We start from the raw sequence: 21,852 nt of genomic DNA, 5'->3' as shown, positions 1-21,852 counted from the left end.
TTCTTTGAAATAAACATAAATCAAATTTTAACAAGAAAACTACAATTATAGGTTTGAAAATAATACCTAATCCTTTAACTTCCCCGCCTGTGCACGGGTTAAGTAAATTAAAATGTCATGTATTAAATCATAATGTCATTGAAATTAAACGTTTAAAATAACTTCTTCTTCTTCCTCGTTTCCTCAATGCCGAGGATCGCGACCACAAGTAGCGTGGCTCCATTGAACGCGGTCATAAGACATGTGGACTGCACAGTATACGCTGTCGCCACACGATTTCTTCACACAGTCAGACCATCTCTTACGAGCCCCACCCCAAGAATGTTTACCATTAATTCGCCATATTATGCATTGGTGCTCTCATAATGTGTCCGAAAAATCTGAGGGTCGCTCTTGGCATATTTTGGAGAGCCGTGTGGTGATGTTCAGTTCTTGCAAAATAGAGATGTTTGTTAGTCCTTCTAGCTTTTCAAGTTATACTCGTAGCAGTCTTCGCCAGCACCACATCTCAATAGCGTCAATCTTAGCCACATCAAAACTTTTCAGGGCCCAAGTTTCGGCACCATACATAAATATCGAGATTATCGAGAAGACAAGAGATCGAAATAATCGCACTTTATTTTGACGTCGGATTCCTCGGTTCTTCCAAATCTTGTCGAAGTTAGCCATAGCACTCTTCGCAGGTTATCAATGACCCAAGATACATAAACGCGCTGACTTTTTCGTAACGACGAATTGCTTTTAAATAACATGAGGCTGTCAAAACTAGCCAAAGTCGCTGCCAGCTTACGTTAGAATGAGAGGTTAGATCGCTTTATCTCGTTATAATTTATGGCCGCCGTTCGACACTGTCCCCACCGCCTCGTGATGAGACCGGGCAGAAGGTAAAAAGTTGCATTTCACTTCAGGTCGTACTTTATAGTACATTCGGGACTCGAGACGTCTCGAGTACCTGTCATTTTTTTCTCGTCTCGAATGAAGCCGAAATTCTCGAGAAGTCTCGAGTTCGAGACTCTCGAGCAGAAACCCTAATCGAAACACACTCTGGCTCTGTCGCGCCACTACAGGGTACGTAGCCAAATGCAGAACAACTTACGATAATATCGTTATCGTAGCTATCTATCTCTATCGCCAGACTGCGTTTCGACCGTCGTCTAGCGTCAAAGATTGTCATTTCATGAGAATGACAGCGAAAGATACGATACGCTTACGAGTAAGAGTAAGCGAATGTGAGGTTGGCTAGGAAGTACAGGTGGCCCAGCCGTGAATATTCCATTTTACCGACGCCTAAGGCCCTTGTATTATAAATATGTTTCTTAGTTTCCTGCGGATTACTTAGCATTTACATTGCTTTGGATTATTTCAGGGACTGTTCGTATGTAAAATTATATTATATACTTACCTAACACGTTCCAGTTTAATTTGAATGAAATTGTTAGAACTGTATCTCGAATATTAATAAACCTATGCCAAAATTAGAAAGAAGAGTAGGGTACATATCTGCCTGTTATGTACTTCGTTTTATCACTACCACTAAATCATTTTAGATGAAATGGTTTAGGAGTCCTAGGGAACAATATGGGAGGGGTATTTGTCACGCAGTACGGTCTTCGTCACATTTGTCATCATTATGCGCAGACAGGCAGTATAACAATTTAATACACTGACTAGGCCCCAGACAGAGACTAGTTATAATTTTGATTGTTAATTTAATAAATGTGTCTGGAAAGGTCCTTAAGAATGTTATAATAGTGTTACTGAAGTGTTACCTAAAGGTTTTACTATAATTATGTAATTAAATAATAAAAGAATAGTAAAATAAAAGTGTCATAATAACCTCGTTTTTATTGTACTATAGCATTAGATAAAGACAGTACTGCGCAACTTCCGCAATAAGAACTAAAGAACTTTGTATGTTAGGTATGTAAGTATTGCGCCCCTGTATACAAGGACAGGCCAACCTCAGCAATAAAGAGACCCAAATAACTGCCCCGTGTTAATTCGCAAACCGTTATAAGGTCCAAAACAATTTGTTCAAATAAATGTCACCGGATTTAAACCCTGGGACGCCAATGGCTCCTCAAGGGGCAGTATTACCAAAAATTAGGAAGGTTGGGCTTTAATTCAGCGTTGCCGTACTTGCCGTATTCTTGAGACATTATAGGTAAAATGTTCCAACTTATATACACTATATATGGCACTTACGCCATTTCATTGACTAAAGATGACGACCGCCACGAATCTGGGTTTTCATACAAACGTAGTCCTCATTTTCCTCTCTGGATATGGATATTGTCAGTATAAATATTCGAACACCGTTTGGTGTGTTTTTATTTTTTGATCGATGTTAAAAATTAACAATATCTTTCTAAGGCGCGCGTGCACCGATGCTATAAACCGACAAAGTCAAGACTGCACTCAATGGTCCACTCCACAAATGCACAAGAAGAGCCAGTACGGGATTCTTCCCGTACTACAGATTGTTATTAAACTTACCACCACCCCTAATATGACGAGTATTGACAACCACGGCCACTCCGCCGAAAGTGTAAGAAGAGAATAAAATTTTAGAAGCAAAAAACTGATTCTAGACAACTTTGAAATGCTGCTAGGTCCCAAATATTAGGAAATTCAAAAAAGGGAAGAAGAAGACTACTTTTTTTTAACTTTGTATAGGTATACAAACGATCGTCCCTAACCTCAAAGCTAACGGACAAGGCGCGCGCCGGGCACGTATCTCGTAATTCAGTTCGCAGGTGTGCCGACAGTGCGATGACAAGGAAAACTGAAATTTATTAAAAATTGGTTTTGGAAACTTTGTGCATTGATGGATGGAGTGAGATGCATCTTGGTTCGAGAGGAGGAATTTTCAGACAGATTTGTGGCGATAGATTGTTATTAGATTTTTATTTACACTAATTGCAGGGCTGAGGTGGACGCCAGTCTATCATTTATCACCATCTCTGTCACGTTCTAACAAGTATGTAAGTGCAAAAGTGACGCATGATACGACAAGTGACAAAACACGACCATGATACGGCCACTAGTATCGTAAATAAAACAAATTAAATTATAAACTGAAATAGATACCAAAGAAAAAGCGATCTGAAGATCGCAAAATCTGAAGACTTGTGTTGCGTAGCTGAATACACACTCACAAAACGCTCACGATAATATATCTTTCGTAGCTATCTATCTCTATCGCGCTTGCGGCTTGCGGCGTTTCGATTTCGTTTCTCGTCGCAGAAATGGCATTCGACTACCCGGATTCGCCACTAATGGCCTTCATCGCTTAAAAATATAAAAAAAAATATTTGATTTATTTGTTTGATTTTTTTCGGTTGTCTACTCTCTACCGGATACGGATGAAAATTAAAAAACCGGCCAAGAGCGTGTCGGGCCACGCTCAGTGTCGGGTTCCGTAATTTCCCGTATTTTTTTCAAAAACTGTTCAACCTATCAAGATGAAAATAATTTTCCTAGAAAATCTTTAATGAAGTTCTACTTCTGTTTAGAAGCGATTATTTCCGAAAATATTAATTTTATCAAACACGATTTTAGTAAACCCCTATTCATTTTTAAATACCTATCCAACAATATATCACACATAATTATTTTTAACACACCTAGACACATCCCTAGTGCGCAAACAGTTCAAATTGATAATCAAAACCAAGTGCGGGTAGTTCGAAAAACTCGCGAGGCTGTCAGGAGGTGTTGATGTAATTTCAAGCCAGTCTTCTCCGAGACCACGGGGACAACGCTATCCCTGAAACGTTGGAGGTCAATTTAATATGTAGTCATACGCGATTAAGTAAGTAATAATCGTGAAAGTTTATTTCAGTGTAATATTTCACACGTTGGGGTTGGAATGAAAAAAAAAATCAATCCCTACTGGACATCTAGGGGTTGTACCCTAACAAAACATTTTATTACACTTTTTATTTTACCACTTTGTCGGCGTGATTGATATAAGTACCTCTACATATTGGTACCAAATTTCAGCTTTCTAGTGCTAACGGTCACTGAGATTGTCCGCGGACGGACCGACAGACATGGCGAAACTATAAGGGTTCCTAGTTGACTACGGAACCCTAAAAAAGGCCATTAAATCTCTTAATTAGATCCAACATCCTGAATATAACTTACACTAAGTATTTATTTATTTCATGTAATAGGGTAGGTATGCTATAATTTGAATATTTATAAATAAAACAAAATAAGTACAAAAAACAAAGAATCGCATTACAAATAAATAAGATTGTTTATACCTTATAATTGTATCATTTCTATTCCCGTAAGAGATATTCTCGTTTGTTCACTTAACACAATCCATATCTGAACGGAATCGGAGCCGAAGCCCAGAATCCATTACACCTATACATTGCATTCCCTTTTTTGTATGAAACTCGGGAGGGCCAGTAATGGGCAAAGTTTTTCCTTCTCCCGTAATTGTGTGGGCCGATGTGAGGTAATAAATAACCGCAGCCTGCGGCCCTCTGATTGAACTTGCTAATGAATGAAGGACAAGAAATTCGGAAATCGAAACGAGGAGTACGTTTCTGTGAAAAACGGCCGAAGTTTCCGAGTTAAACTTTTCACGGTTCGGATCGGATTAGAGAGGGTTTTATGAAATGCAATTTCTTATTCAATGGGTTAGCGCATATTTTCTCGGCGCAGTTCTAACGTTAAGGTAAGTACCTACATACGTCAAATTAGGTTCTTAATAGGTTACACAAAAAACTTCACTAACATGTAATGTTAAACGCGTTTTCAGAGCTACACTGAGAGAAAAAACAACCAGTTTACATGTTCCTTCAATAAGTTTTATGGTTTTTATTTTTTTTCTTAAATTCGCTGCCTTTGGGGTTCTGGTGAAAGCTACTTGCGAATGTTGTATTATGTAGAAATATGTAGATATTTTTTAAAACTACTTTTAATGTTTTAATTGTTTGATGGCAGCACAAATGAATATATGTATACCGTTAAGGTTTGAGGACTTTCCTCAATTCCTCATGAATCCGATTATAAGAAATCGAAGCTTGACAAAATTTGACTTGAAAACTCAATATGCTAAACAAACATAACACATCTCATAACAAATAAATGTCACTGTTCTGAACTTAAATGCATGCTGTTCTTATAAAAATACCAAAGTCACTATAAGTGTGCCGTTCAGATTTAAGGAGTTCCATTCTGATCTTCATCAGCAGTTCCACTGCACCAAATGTCACTGTTCTGGACGTAAGTGCATGATGTTTTTATAAAAATACCAAAGTCACTAGAAGTGTGCCGTTCAGATTTGAGGAGTTCCGTTCTGATCTTCATCAGCAGTGCCACTGCACCAAATGTCACTGTTCTGGACGTAAGTGCATGCTGTTCTTATAAAAATACCAAAGTCACTATAAGTGTGCCCTTCAGATTTGAGAAATTCCGTTCTGACCATCATCAGCAGTTCCACTGCACCAAATGTCACTGTTCCGTACGTAAATGCATGCTGTTCCTTTAAAAACACATAAATCACCATATTTGTTTTTCAGATTTGAGGAGCTCCATCGATTTCTCCAGGTTCCCATCATCAGAACTGGGTTCTGAGAAAAATGGGACCAATCTGTATGTTGTAAAAAATAATTTTCAAAATCGGTCCAGTAACGACGGAGATATCGTGGAACAAACATTAAAAAAAAACAACAAAAAAACATACAGACGAATTGAGAACCACCTTCCTTGAGAGATTTGAGGCGGCGGTTAAAAATAGCGCCGGCGTGCTCTTTGGCTCAAACAAATCTGATTTTGTTAAGTGTAACTAGTACATTCTTCAAGTTACCTACTCTTCATTTGAATCAACAATATAGCTTAATCAACAAGTCGATTTTATAAAAGCAACATGACACATATTGTTTTAAAAATATGTTTGGCTGATTCAATCAAATATCTTTTAACAAGTTTGACCTTGTTGTTCAAACAAATTCGACTTGTATTATCATATTGTGATTTATTCCGTTTACTAAAATACTTTTGTTTCAAACGGATAAACCCGCGACAAGACGAACTTGTTAAATTCACAATGCAAATTTCTCTGTGTATGATCTTCTAAAATCTAAATTCTATGCGAACTATCTGTCAGCGGAGGCTTCTCTGTAAGCAGGCGCTTTTCGTTACAGTTTGCAGTTTCGTATCTGTGCCGTAGCCGAATGGCATTTCTGTGACGCGAAACGAAAACGAAACGTCGCGAAAGGTAGTCTGGCTCTATCGCGCCAATATGCAAGAGTGATAGAGATAGATATCTACGAGCGTTTCGTTTCGTGAGCGTTTGTGCCATTCGGCTACGTACCCTGCTACGAAGAGGACGAAGCCTACGAACGCGTAGCGCGTACCTTATACGCGCTACCTAGCTCGCGTAGGCAGTTTTCGCTAACGTAGTCGGCTGGGCTACACACATAAATAAATAAATAATAAATAAATATTGGGGACATCTTACACAGATCAATTTAGCCCCAAACTAAGCAAAGCTTGTACGATGGGTGCTATTAAGCGACGATATACATACTTAAATAGATAAATACATACTTATATACATAGAAAACACCCATGACTCAGGAAATCTGTGCTCACCACACAAATAAATGCTATACCGGGATTCGAACCCAGAACTGCAGCTTAGCAGGTAGGGTCAGTACCGACTGAGACTGACCGGTAGTCCGCAATGTTTCTATTAAAATATTAATAATACGTAATCGACCGATAATTTAGTAATTTTATTGTAGTTTTAAAACAATTATGCATAATTATGTACATATGTATATTAACTGCCAGTGTAATTCAGACACAAAATAGACAGAAAATGAAAATATATGTCGGTAATATCCTCAATAAGCGTGAACAAAACATTTTCATAAAAATAAAACCTTTTACCAAGAGACACAAGTCCATTAACGTAAAATCATACATTCAAGAAAAAGCCAAAGGGTAAATCTATTATACGAAAGTCTGGTTAGTTATCAATAATTCTGTTCAAGATATGCATTAAAAAATCGCTGTTCCCTATATCAAAGGGCTTCGATGTTTTCTTTGCAAAGCGGGCGCGTGTTTTGGTTTCCAATGAGACGATTGCGAACATACACGTAGAAAAAAATATGGATGGAAGATTTTAACCAGAATCTACAGAGAGCAAGAGTGAATAGGCTATAGTGAATCGGTGAGCTCCATCTTAGAGTCGATCGTCACTTTTCCTCAGATGTGACTAGGATTAATCGCCGATCAGTAAATAATTAAAAAAGAAAACTGAATAAACTTGTGTCATCCTGTACACCCCCATGAGACAGCATATACTGAAAAGGATAGATATAGCTACTCTACTTGATCGTCAATCAGTACCGTGGTACCGCTTTTTCTCTCCAACTTTATGAAGATTGTATGAATTTTTGGCTATCAGTCATATAGTAGTATCAGTCATTTTAGGTAGGTATTCGTTTAATTCAGACAAAGCTTTATATACATTTTTAAAACTATAAAATACAAATTAAATTGAAAATTTAAAATTCAAATAATTGTTAATGAAATATATATCGCCGTAATGGAAGAATGGTGCCTAGATGACGTCACATACCCATCATCTAGGGGATTCTACTATCTATGATTGCGAACCCTTGTTTTTCTTTATACTTTGGAACGAGCCAGTTTGGGCAGTGGGCAGGGGCGGCTTGACTTTGTGATTGAACCGGACATTGAATCAATGAATAAGTCGCTTAGTTTGATGCTGATACTATTGTATTATTTGAAGTAAAAATAAAATTGAACTACCTTAGTCTTAGTCCGTTTTCATATATCCGATCCGATATCGGATGTCGGAAGGATTTCAATGGAAAAAATCAAAAATGGCGCCTGTCATTTATGGGATATCGGTCCTACATCCGATATCGGATAATGTGAAAACGCACTTAAAGAAAACCCAACTACCTACAGCTTCAGTTTCTGATTATAGGTAAATCCATTGAATATGTACGAGTATAATTATAACGGTAATTTTAAATCTAAGGTGATTTATAAATACCGTTTGAAAGTTTGGCTTAAAAACTCTGATTTGTATTGTATCTACACATAAAGCGCCACACATAAAGCGTTTTGATAGCGTAGCGTTAGCGGAGCGTTAGCGGAGCGTTAGCGGAGCGCAATGATAGCGGTGAGCCGGACGAACGCTGGCGTTCCGCTCGCAATCCGCGCTCGTTAGTTCCCGCCGGCGTCCGCTGGGCGCAACGCCAGCGTTCATCCGGCGCACCGCTATCATTGCGCTCCACTAACGCTACGCCTACGCTCTCAAAACGCGCATGTGTGGCCGAGCTTTAAGTGTCCGTTAGTTCCTTAAGTTAGTAACTTTGTGTGTTGTAGTAGTGTTGAACAGCAGCAGAATTCTGAAATAAACTTATTAATATTGTCAAACTACCTACTTAGGGTAAACTCGGCTCATTCGGGTGACACGCCTAATTCGATGAAACAACCAAAAACCGTCTTTCGGAATAGTGCTTCAAAGCTTGTATCACCGAATTAGGCGTGTCACCGAATGAGGCGAGTTTACCCTACTTCAGAATTCTTTTAGAACATTTAGTTGAATTTGTATTTCAATGAGGACGAAACCCGTTGCGAGGTTACGTCATACAAAAGGACAACGTCACTGCCTTTATCCTGCGCACAGCCAATTAACTACCTCCACAATGGAGTCAGAAACAACTTGAAAAATACCTACATCCTTGGATTTCAGTTTATTTACAATACAAATAGATACCGTACACTTTAGTTATGTGATGTTAACTGTCACAGATTTTGACGTAGGTAGTAGGTATACTACGAGGGTCATGCCAAAAGAAGTTAAATAAAATATAAATATTATAGGACATTCTTACACAGATTGACTGAGCCCCACGGTAAGCTCAAGAAGGCTTGTGTTATGGGTACTCAGACAACGATATATATAATATATATAAATACTTATATACATAGAAAACATCCATGACTCAAGAACAAATATCTGTGCTCATCACACAAATAAATGCCCTTACCGGGATTCGAACCCGGGACCGCGGCGTAGCAGGCAGGGTCACTACCGACTGCGCCAGACCGGTCGTCATTGTGCCGTAATGTCGGTCGGATTGCGAGCGGAACGCCAGCGTTCGTCCGGCGCACCATTATCATTGCGCTCCGCTAACGCTCCGCTGATGCTACGCTATCAAAACGCTTTATGTGTGGCGGAGGCTGTAATCTTCCTACCTGTTCGTCCGGCGGCATATGCATGTGTCTGACAGAGCTTCCTCGAAAGATATGGGAATTTCATTACGAATACTCGTCTCGGAAAAATAAAAAGGTAAGAACCTATTGTTTTAGCTAATTAAGTGCACGCGTGTGAGTGATTGAATCTGCCTTCTAACTCTTGGTCCGGTCTATAATTGCTTAGATTAACTGATTTTCTCTTAAATCTAGGGAACAATGAATTAGACCAAGTTTCTAATAAGACAATCTGATTTTAAACTATACATGTGTTCTTATCACTTGATACATCACATGATGTACGTAATAACCTAACCACAAAATTAAAATTTAAAAAAAAAACCCGACAGAGTAGACAGATTTTCATGAAACATGGCTAAGAACACTCCCGACTAACTCAGACAAAAAAACTAAATCTAAATCGGTTTATCAGTTCGGGAGCTACGATGCCACAGACAGACACACACACACACACACACACACACACACACACACACACACACACACACACACACACACACACACACACACACACACACACACACACACACACACACACACACACACACACACACACACACACACACACACACACACACACACACACACACACACGCACACACACACGCACGCACACACACACGCACACACACACGCACACACACACACACACACACACACACGCACACACACACACACACACACACACACACACACACACACACACACACACACACACACACACGCACACACACACGCACACACACACGCACACACACACACGCACACACACACACGCTCACACACACGCACACACACACGCACACACACACGCACACACACACGCACACACACACACACACACACACACACACACACACACACACACACACAGAGACAGACAGACAGACAGACAGATACGTCAAACTTATAACATCCCGTTGCTTTTGCGTCGGGGCCCAGGGGTTTAAAAAAAGCTTAAGAAAAGACGCAATTTATCCAGGCAACCACCAGGCAACCAATGTAAATAAATAAATATTGAGGGACACCTAACACAGATCAACCTAGCCCCAAACTAAGCAAAGCTTGTACCTGCTATGGGTACTAGGCGACGATATACATACTTATATACATAGAAAACATCCATGACTTAGGAACAAATAAATGCCCTTACCGGGATTCGAACCCGGGACCGCGGCTTAGCAGGCAGGGTCACTACCAACTACGCCAGACCGGTCGGAAAAGTATAAGTAAGTATGTATTTGAAATGTGTCGGTGTGAGTTTTATCTGTCATTTATTTCTCATTAGAAATAAATGACAGATGATGGCAGAAATTCTTTATAACATAAATAATTATGCTATTTCAAGTTGCATAAGGTACAGCGGGGCAAATCTCGACTGGGGGGCAAATGTAACTGGTTAATTTTTTCCATGTTTTACAATGTTTGCATTATAAAATAGAGTGTCCACCGGTTATATATGGTAGGCGTGTTCAGTGGATACATGTAGAACTCAACATCATAGTGTAATAATGGAAAAAATGGATTAGTTACAATTGCCCCCAGACGAGATTTGCCCCACAGTACCTTAAGTGTATTCGCAGACAATTGCGACGATCTTCCAAATCCATAAATGCAATTTTAAATATTTCAATCCTCTTACTCATGATTCCGCTAGGCTTTAAACCTCCTTAAATCCTCTTATTCACCAAGTTGAAGAGGGCAGGGAAATAGAAAAGTTAATTTTAATGTGCATTATGAGTCACTATCTCGTTATAAAACCCGATGCGCATTCTGGGCAAAGATTGCCTCTTCAGTTACGAGCTCGATTGTGTGGAGAGGGCTTTTATGTAGATTTTGAACGTATTGTCATTTATTTACTGCTAAAAAGTGTACCTACCCTCCTATAACAGGAGGCTTTTATATCATTTGTAACGTTGTTTTTTTTTTTAGTTCGTATAGATAGACGTTTGACCACGATCACACCTGATGGTAAGTGATGATGCGGTCTACGATGGAGCACGCTTATCTATGAGATACCTATTTACTCTTGCTTTAAACTTGCTTCTTGCTTTTTTTTGCTTTGTACGGGTACCTATAGGTAATTAGGAGTTTAAAAGTTAAACTTGGCCTACGGACACGGACGCTACGGTACGGACGGAACTTGGTACGGACGGGTAGGTACACTTGACGTCCTTGCTTGATGATGGAGAAGACTAGAATAGAAACACTGTCATGAGACATCGCAAACTTATTCTGTTTGGAATGGGTATAATTGTCTCAGAGAGAAAACTAAAGATACAATTTTTAACATCGCTTTTTAGCATCGTTTAAGCATCGCTTACCATCAAGGCATCACCAAGAGACGATGGAGTCTGACAACGAAATGAGTTATCTGAATAGTCTGCTATGCTATTAAGTATTAATTATGTATAAGCAAAGACATAATTATGTAACTCTGTATAGATGGATAAAGTCTAAGAAAAAAAAGTACCTCAAAGCCATAGAGAATAATTTTTAAGAAAAAAAAAACCGTCGCCTTTCGGGTTCTGGTGAAAGCTACTTGCGAATGTTGGATTATGTAGAAATGTGTAAGTATTTTTTAAAACTGCTTTTAATGCTTTAATTATTAGATGGAAACACAAATGAATATACGTATAACGTTAAGGTTTGAGGAGTTTCCTCAATTCCTCATGAATCCGATTATATTATAAGAAATCGAAGCTTGACAAACTTTGACTTCAAAACATATGCTTAACAAACATAACTAAATAAATGTCACTGTTCTGAACTTAAATACATGCTTTTCTTACAAAAATACCAAAGTCACTATGAGTGTGCCGTTCAGGTTTGAGGAGTTTGGTTCTGGCCATCATCAGCAGTTCCACTGCACCAAATGTCACTGTTCTGGACGAAAGTGCATGCTGTTCTTATAAAAATACCAAAGTCACTATAAGTATGCCGTTCAGATTTGAGGAGTTCGGTTCTGACCATCATCAGAAATTCCACTGCACCAAATGTCACTGTTCTGGATGAAAGTGCATGCTGTTCTTATAAAAATGGCAAAGTCACTATAAGCGTGCCGTTCAGATTTGAGGAGTTTGGTTCTGGCCATCATCAGCAGTTCCACTGCACCAAATGTCACTGTTCTGAACGAAAGTGCATGATGTTCTTATAAAAATACCAAAGTCACTATAAGCGTGCCGTTCAGATTTGAGGAGTTCGGTTCTGACCATCATCAGAAATTCCACTGCACCAAATGTCACTGTTCTGGACGAAAGTGCATGCTGTTCTTATAAAAATGGCAAAGTCACTATAAGCGTGCCGTTCAGATTTGAGGAGTTTGGTTCTGGCCATCATCAGCAGTTCCACTGCACCAAATGTCACTGTTCTGGACGAAAGTGCATGCTGTTCTTATAAAAATACCAAAGTCACTATAAGCGTGCCGTTCAGATTTGAGAAGTTCGGTTCTGACCATCATCAGAAATTCCACTGCACCAAATGTCACTGTTCTGTACGAAAGTGCATGCTGTTCGTATAAAAATACCCAAGTCACTATAAGCGTGCCGTTCAGATTTGAAGAGTTCCGTTCTGGCCATCATCAGCAGTTCCACTGCACCAAATGTCACTGTTCCGTACCTAAATGCATGCTGTTCCTTTATTAACACAAAAATCACCATATGTATGCCTTTCAGATTTGAGGAGTTCCCTCGATTTCTCCAGGATCCCATCATCAGAACTGGGTTCTGAGAAAAATGGGACCAATCTGTATGTATATACATTCAATCAAAAAAAAAATTTTCAAAATCGGTCCAGGAACGACGGAGATATCGAGGAACAAACATAAAAAAAAAAAAAAAAACATACAGACGACTTGATAACCGTCCTTCTTGAGATATGAGGCGACGGTTAAAAAGGTACCTACGGCGGCCTAGACTGATGGCGTTACACCTTTGGGGAATGCTCGGCTAGATAGCTCTTTGACATTTTAACACATATCAAGCTAACAATATGGACCAAATTGACAAAACTGAGGTTCAAAAGTTTAAGCTTGTGTCGAGAGATGGCAGTCTATGCACTGTGATTACACGTTTTACTTTGACAGTAACTCTCTATAAAACTCGATCCTCTTTGGTATAAGTATTAAGTAAGAAAACTTTAAAAATAAAAAAGAAGGCCAAATTAGAAAGTAGTTACAAAAACTCTATATAATAACTTTCCTTCCTGGCCCCGTAGCCGAATGGCATTTCTCCGACGCCAAACGAAAGCGATACGCCGCTGGCTCTGTCGCGCCAATACGCAAGCGCGATAGAGATAGATATCTACTAGCGCTTCGTTTCGTGAGCGTTTCGTGAGCGATTGTGCCATTCGGCTAGCCACCCTGGTCAGAATATAAATGAAACCTTTCCATATTTTCATCCCTGACAACGCTAATCCCCGTGCAGTTTCATTTTCCCATTGTGGACTGCTTTTACTTACTTATTCCTATTCCTGTACACTGTCAGATAATTAAAATGCCTGCAAATCCAGCGACAGAAGGAATGGGGGCAAAAAATAGCGTTTTTGTGTGCATTGTTAGCCTTAATTAGGACTTGTTGTGGGAGGAATCATTCTATTTCCTGCTGTGGTCCTTGGAACGATTTGAAATGTATGCTATTAGTAGAATTCTTGGAGCCGGGCTAAAATTTAGAGCTTATATTAGAGATACATTTTTGCTGACAAGTTTTTAATAAAAAGCTAGCGCGCGATATACTCTATATTTACTACAAACGCTATTTTTAGGATTCTATACCGTGATCTTGTCATCCGATAAGGGTTTGAAAGCGTCGAATTGAAATTAAAACCTACCTAGACACCGTAAAAAAAAATAGGCTTAAGATACATAGCCAACGTCACAATCGCTTACGGTCATATCGTTATCTATAGATAGCTGTTTCTATTGGCGCGACAGAGCCGGCTGCCTTTCTATTGCCTCGTAGGCCTCGTAGCGTTATAGATTTTCACTTCGGCTAGGCCGGTAGGACGAATACGCTAATAAAATTATCATCATCCCACGCACGCGAAGTTGTAAACATAAGCTAGTACGCGTTTACAAATGTATATCCCGCCTCTCCTTCTGCTTCATGAGCTATTTTCGAGCGAGAAACCACAGAAAATAAAAAATAAAACAAAACAGTTAAGTAAACCAACATTTTCCGTTTCCTCATCGAGTTTATGAGTAAAGTTGCGGTATATTTTCCCGGGAAAATAACGAGCGTTGGCAATTTATTTACAGTTACCTACACTAGCTCGCTAATGAGGAAATAATTACTCATTTACTGGGATCACTAGCATGCGTAACGGGAAAAAGATTTCTCCAAACGTATTTTTCTTACGTTTTTCTCTCGTTACCTTTTGCTTTCCGGAAAGGTATATTTGTTACATAATAAAATAATCCTTCGTCAGAAAAATAACGTATGTTTTTCTTATTTATTTCTAAGCAATGTTGAACGTAATATTGTTATGATACTTATAGCCAAACAGTAGGTAGTCTTAATAAACAAGCATGTCAGTTGTTTAGCTTTTAAAATGAAACTAAACGACTTCCGGTACGGGCGCCATCTTAGCGGTATCGTGTCGTGAATAATTTCTCCTTCTTTTGCTCATTAATGTTGTTTAAAGTGTAATATCGATAGCTTATTATGCAGTAAACTAATGTTATAGCGAGAAGCTGATGAATAATTAATCTCGAACCGCGTTTAGCCCCTTTTTTGTCGTCAACGGCCGATAGTCCACGTGCCCTTGTAAAATCTAGCTATCAATTTACAAGTGCCAACTACCGAACACTGTCGTACTTAACCGTACCAAAATCTAAAACAATTAGCTTATATCACCTTGACACTGCCAAAATAGTCCCACAACTGTGACTGAGGCCATTTAATTTTAAAAATCTAATCTAAGTACAAAATCAATTGCTTGTTAGTTTGTTTATATTTTAAGTTAGATACAATTCAATGAGAGCCAAATGTGAAACTGCAGACGTAAAGAAAAGTAAATCTTTTCGCCAAAAAAGTTCCTTTGAAAACTTACGAAACCGCTATTGTAACAATGACAAAAAAGGCGATCACACGTAAGCGGGCAGATTGTCCCGCAGCCGCAAACTTAGGCTATTATGACGGGCAAAATGTGGGCAAAATAGTTGGCAAGTTGGCAACTAACGCTCGTTATGGCTCTAGTTGGGCAATATTTTTGTTGGACCGCGACTTGTTATAACAAACTATTGTGTCGATAGATTAGGGCTATTTATGAGAGTGCGAATCTTATTGGAACATTTAGTTGGTGCGGTTATAATTTATGATACTTGATTGAGATTGTTTCGTTATTAATAGAAATATTGATAGGTTATCATTGTTATCAACTGAAATCACCTGTTATAATGGTAACGGAGTGGACAGACTGGACAGTACGAAATGGATAGGTTTAAATTACCTACAAGTTTTGGAATAGATCTTATTCAATTGCGACTATTTAAGAGTTCAGAGCATTTTCAGAATTTGGGACCCCCCAATTAGCGTAAGTTGTTAACGAAAATTAACTCACTGTCAGTTTTGTGACGATAATTAGGTAAGCAAGAAACTTCTATAAAAATATTGTTTGTGTGTTAATTACATAAACTGTAAGCGATAATTTACATTCATAATGTGAAAAAAGTACATTTTTAAGAGTTTTGAATGATTCACGGTTTTTTTTTTTATACCACGTCGGTGGCAAACAGGTATACGGCCCGCCTGATGGAAAGCGGTCACCGTAACCTATGGACGCCCGCAACTCAAGGGGTGTCACGTGCGCGTTGCCGACCCATTAGAAACTTGTACACTCCTTTTTTGAAGAACCCCATACTGTAGTTCATCGGGAATACCTCGACAGGGAGCTCATTCCACAGCCGGAGCGTTCGTGGGAGGAAATTCCTCTGAAACCGCACGGTGCGCGACCATTTAGGTTGCAAGGTGTGTGGATGAGCGCCCTGTCGATGGCGAGCGGTGCGATGATGAAAAGTGGCCGTTGGCATCATGTCAAACAGTTCTTCAGAACACAACCCATTGTACAGGCGATAGAACACACATAAGGAGGCGAAGTCCCTCCTTAGACTTAAGGGTTCAATACCGCCTGTGAGTTTGGGATCGTCGACAATTCGTACAGCGCGTCTCTGGATCGAGTCAAAGGGTCCAAGCTGGTATCCAGGTGCTCCTGCCCAAAGGTGACAGCAGTACTCCATGTGGGGTCTAACTTGCGACTTGTACAAGAGCAGTCTTTGCCCCGGAGTAAAGTATCCCCTCGCTCTGTTGAGCACACCGAGCTTTTTGGATGCCAACGCAGCTTTCCCTTCCAAGTGACAACGGAATTGGACGCTACTCGAAATGTCGACTCCGAGGATCCCAATACTTCCTGACAAGGTAAGGGCTGTGCCTTGAAACTGTGGAACCACAGTAAATGGGGTTTTCTTAGCGGTGAACGCACACACCTGTGTCTTAGTGGGATTGAAACAAACTAGGTTGTCCCGACCCCACACCGAGACTCCGGACAGAATCCTCTCGATGTCCGACACAAGCTTTTCACGACTTTCTAGCACCATTGAACGAGGGATATTAGCACGGCCCGTGTAAAATGTATCCCCAGTACTGTCATCCGCATAGCAATGGATGTCGCCGATAGACAACATGTCATTGATATGCAGCAAGAACAGCGTTGGGGATAGCACAGAACCTTGCGGGACGCCAGCGTTTATGTCCATGCTATCGGAGCAGCTACCGTCTACTACGGCTCGTATGCGTCTGCCGGACAAAAAGCTGGCAATCCATTTGCATAATCCCTCGGGCAGTCCATAAGATGGTAACTTCGACAAAAGGCCCCTATGCCAGACCCGATCAAATGCCTTCGCTATATCTAGGCTAACTGCCAATGCCTCACCTTGACTCTCAATGGCCGAAGCCCAGCGGTGAGTTAGATACACTAGAAGATCACCAGTAGAGCGACCGTGGCGAAAGCCATACTGGCGGTCGCTTATTAGATCATTAGACTTATATTGACCGGGATACCGGGGACTTGTATTGTGAGTGTAGTGTGTTTGAACAGACCATCGAGTGTGAATGCGACCAGTGGTAACGCTGAAAGTGAACGCAGCCGACGCGCGCGAAGGAGGGTAGATCGCGCGCTGTCTATGCAACTTTAACATCCACCCGCCTTCGTCAGTTTTCCGTGATCATGATGCATGCAACTGCGTCGAAATATCGGGAGCTCGACAAAAATCAAAAAGGTAATCACGGTCAATATAAGTCTAGTACATTTTTAGACAGATTTTATGCTTAATTCTCGTTACAAAACTGACAGCGACTTAATTTTGCTTCACAACTTATGCTAATTCCCCTTCTGAAAATTCCCTTCAGTATTTTGAGAAAAAGTGGTTTTTGCAATCAACACATAAAAACATGCAGTCTGAGTTACAGAAAACAATTTAATTGTACAATGGCATTACATAAAGATAAAGTGGCATTTCATGTCTAAAGTGTTTTCATCCTTCATCTGCTAGAATTTTTAAACGTTCTAACTGCATTTGAAGTAGTTTTAGCCACAAATAATAAATGACAGTTACATGCACATAGACATACACATACCCACATGTAGGTGTATTCCCTTAAGGGGTAAGCGGAACACATGTAACTGCTTAAGTATCAGTGCCACTCATAGCAATTAAGGGGTTGAAAGAAAACGAATCGAAAGCTTGAGGCTTCTCGCTTACGACACAATTGAACCTCATAGCATAGCACAGGCACAGTCGAAGTCTGCGACACCCACGAGAGGAACTCGGGCACTTAAACTAAACCTAGCCTAAGCTTCAATCTATTTCAATTATTGATAAGATCAAGTTCGTATTGTCGTGTTACAATTAATCGTACAATTAATCCTACTTCGGTTAGCGCTCGTAATCAATGGCTTGTTGGTAATAATTAATTGAATTTGACGCGGAGACACGGCCCGATAAGAGCTTGAATGATTGCCGCGATCAATATATGTGTCTAATTAAGGAATTTAAGGGTCGACAACCTAGTACCTGAATGTACAAATTAGGTACAAGCAAATGCAATTTACCTTTTTACCGAGGTTAATAATGTTAATAGGTATAATACCGTAGGTATACCTACAAATGATTTTTCAGCGAAAGTTTTGTCAACAGCTTGGACTGTTTGTAGGTAAATTTGTTTTTTATAAAAATATAAGTTTAGTAGGTATACATATACATAACAAAAAGTATTCAAGTCTTCTTATCTGTCCTGATAAAGCAATTCGCGGTATCTCATAATCTAATGCATTAGAAAATAGAACTGTCAGTTTGAATTTATTTAAAAAAACCGGTCAAGTGCGAGTCGGACTCGCTCACCGAGGGTTCCTTACAAACTTTCAATAGTTGAATCATCAAAATGTTATTCATAGAACTCAACAGATTTAACTAAATTCCTCAAGAATCAATTTCCCATATAACAAGTAATATTTTAATATACAATTTTATTGTTAGACAACGTCCAAATAAAATCAAGAGTATTCGACTTCAATAGTTTACGACTTACGACATGTCGCAAGGACGCTCCTGAACCGACCTCATTATATCAGGAAAAACGCGATGTAGGAAATGAGCGTTCAACGTACAGTGACATCTATCGGCAAATTCATTAAACTAATGTGCGCGAGCTAGTATGGAAGATGATTTTTATGGAATAACTGATTATTGCGTGAACCGATTTTAACCATTTTACCTCTATTCGAAAGCATGCAATTTTATTGTTATTTTGTTAAAAAATACAGGTACAATGTAAATCTGAAAGGTTTTTTATAAATAAAATAAAAGTTTTCAAGATACGTGTACGATTTTATTTTTCCTGTAATATTCATTATAATAGCCATGTTTGGTGAAAATTTCATAAATTTATGTTGGTAAACTTTGGAGATAAGGGGGGGGGGCGCTATTTTTTCTTACATTTTCCTTCATAATTCTGTTTTTTTTTCCACAACAAAAAAATATAAAAAATAGTTTTGATATGTACAATTTGAGCTCTTTCTAATAACGATACCCCACTTGACCTAGTTACTTGACATTTACAATTTGCCTCCTTTCATATTGGCCATTTTGTATAGTTAATATTAATAAATAAAAAAAAAATTCTTTAATTTTGTTGAGGTTAACAATGTTCATAACTATTCCAAATTTCAAGTTGATAGCATAAGTAGTTCTCGTGATATTTAGAAATATGACAGAGCTTTTTGGTACGGAACCCTAATTAAGGTAGGTATAAAATGCTAACATATAATATAATTATGTTAGAATTTTATAATAATATGTTTGCAATAATTTTTTTTTGGGATACCGCTAATTACCTTATGAGGGCAGTTAACTACACGGTTATTGATATGTAGGCAATTAATAGTTTACCTACTCTTTCGTCAAGTAAACTCCTTGCTGCGTATACCGCTTTCAATTAATTAATACGGATTGGGAGATGGCAATCTAAGCGTTATTTACGGGAGCGGCAAACACGACCACAAACAACTCTGGCAGGCGTAGTGTACCCGTGGCGAAGAGGTATCGCGCTGATAACGCTTGGCTCGCTTACTTGCGAGTGCCGCAAACCGAGCATTGTCGTGGATTATACGTCCATCAAGCACCAATTTGCGCCACTTATCTCTATTTTCGCCATCTCTTCCCATTTGTGGACCGGGATGATTTTTTTGTAGACCCCTAGTAAACTATTAATACTCGATAGGAATTTATTGGCACAAAAACTAGCATACAAAAAGTCATGTTTATTTCCGCATCTGGATTTTTGGATGCTCAGGTATTTTAGACCAAATTGAAATGTGTAATTTAATAGCAAACTCAACATGCTACAACATGCGTTTCGTAGCCGATGGCGGACAGTCGCGGCCCTTCATTTTCAGCAGCCGGACGTGTTTATTTTTCATTTCCGCGCGGGCCGGACCCTCCGCTCGCGGCCCGTCCCCGGGGCAGGCGATGAGGCATCGCCGATCCGCGATTTTACTTTTTCTATCTGACTGGAAAACGCTAACGGCCCAGCCACGACATTGGTCTAAGCGCGACAGCGGAGAGCGGCAGCCACACGTGCCAATGAAAAGTCCCATCACTGTGTCTCGCTCCAATGTATGGCCACCGCTCATCGCAGTCGCGATTTCAACGTAATACACGCACACGTTACGCATGCGGTATGACATCAGAGAACAGTGCGCACTTATGTAGTGTCAGCGAGCGCTACTACATATTTTTACATTGTAAGTAAAATTGAACAATCCGGCAGCACTCGAACCTGGGAACGTCCGTGGCTCAGTTAGTCAGAGCAGCTGCACCAGAAAGCAGACGGTCCGAGTTTCGAATCCTGCTGGAAGCGTGAATGAGGATTGAGGAGGCTCACTCAAAGGTTAGGACAGATCGCGCCACCCTATTAGTTCATTGCACAGATAAAGAATTTCATACGTGAGAGCGAGAAGAGGATTTGTTTTTCTTTCTCTCTCCTAGGCACTTGCACAGGCGTCTCCTGGCGGGATAAAATATCAGTGTGCCTCCTCAATATGTATTAAGTATCTACAGAGATAGTAGGTGATTCTGATTATTCCATTCTATCGCTACCTCCCGATATCTTAAACCGTTCCTAACACCAATGCAACTCCGGCCGAGCAAAGACCTGTGCAGGGATAGAAGGGACGAAATAATATTTTAATAAGCTCCAGAGTCGACAAGGGAGTTAAATGTTTTGCTAATTACTACAACTGTTTTTGGATACCGTTATTCCTTTTACCTGTTTAAAATAGGTTTTTGGGGTGCGAGTCATACACGGCACGTTACTACCTACTCGTTAAAAATAATAAAATTTTTAAGACAAATCCTACTTTAATAATAGCTACAGGCCCAGGTTTTGTGTGAAACCTGTTTTTCTGAGTATAATCCCAACAGAAAAATAAATGTGAAATGAAAGCCAAGTTCAATATTATTTATGTTTGATGACTGAAATCTAGTTACGTGAGTAGTAGTAACTAAAATTCATGATGTGACTTGGTTACCTACTTTTTATTTTTACCGACAAACGTGCAAGAACGAGTTGTTATGTCTTACTACTTCATTAACATGACGAAAAACTGACAACCCAGTCACTGCACTCATCATGCACATACTCCTATCTCCCCTTGACAACGTAACTGCGAAGTCATTCCTATAAAGCTCCACGCACACATGTAACTACAATTTGCTACTTCCTACACTAGAATGCAGTAGACTCTATGCTTCAAGGAATAAATATAGGAATTGTTTACACGGTAAAAACATGAAAGTGTAAATTGCAACGTGTGTTGTTACCATCACGCGATCCCTTTGACTAGTTTATTTGTGTGTGTGTGTGTTATCTCTTGTTTTAACGTGTCCTCTTCATCAGTGGGGAGTTTACACAATGAATTTAAACAGCCTTTCTTTCTGGGCAATGAGCTGGTGACAGCGGTAACATTAATCAGTTTGGTGAATGTAAGTTAACAGTAGCGGTGGCTGACACACTAATG

The sequence above is a fragment of the Leguminivora glycinivorella genome, chromosome 8 (genome assembly GCF_023078275.1).
Source record: "Leguminivora glycinivorella isolate SPB_JAAS2020 chromosome 8, LegGlyc_1.1, whole genome shotgun sequence".
NCBI lineage: Eukaryota > Metazoa > Arthropoda > Insecta > Lepidoptera > Tortricidae > Leguminivora > Leguminivora glycinivorella.
This window is presented reverse-complemented; position numbering follows the sequence as displayed.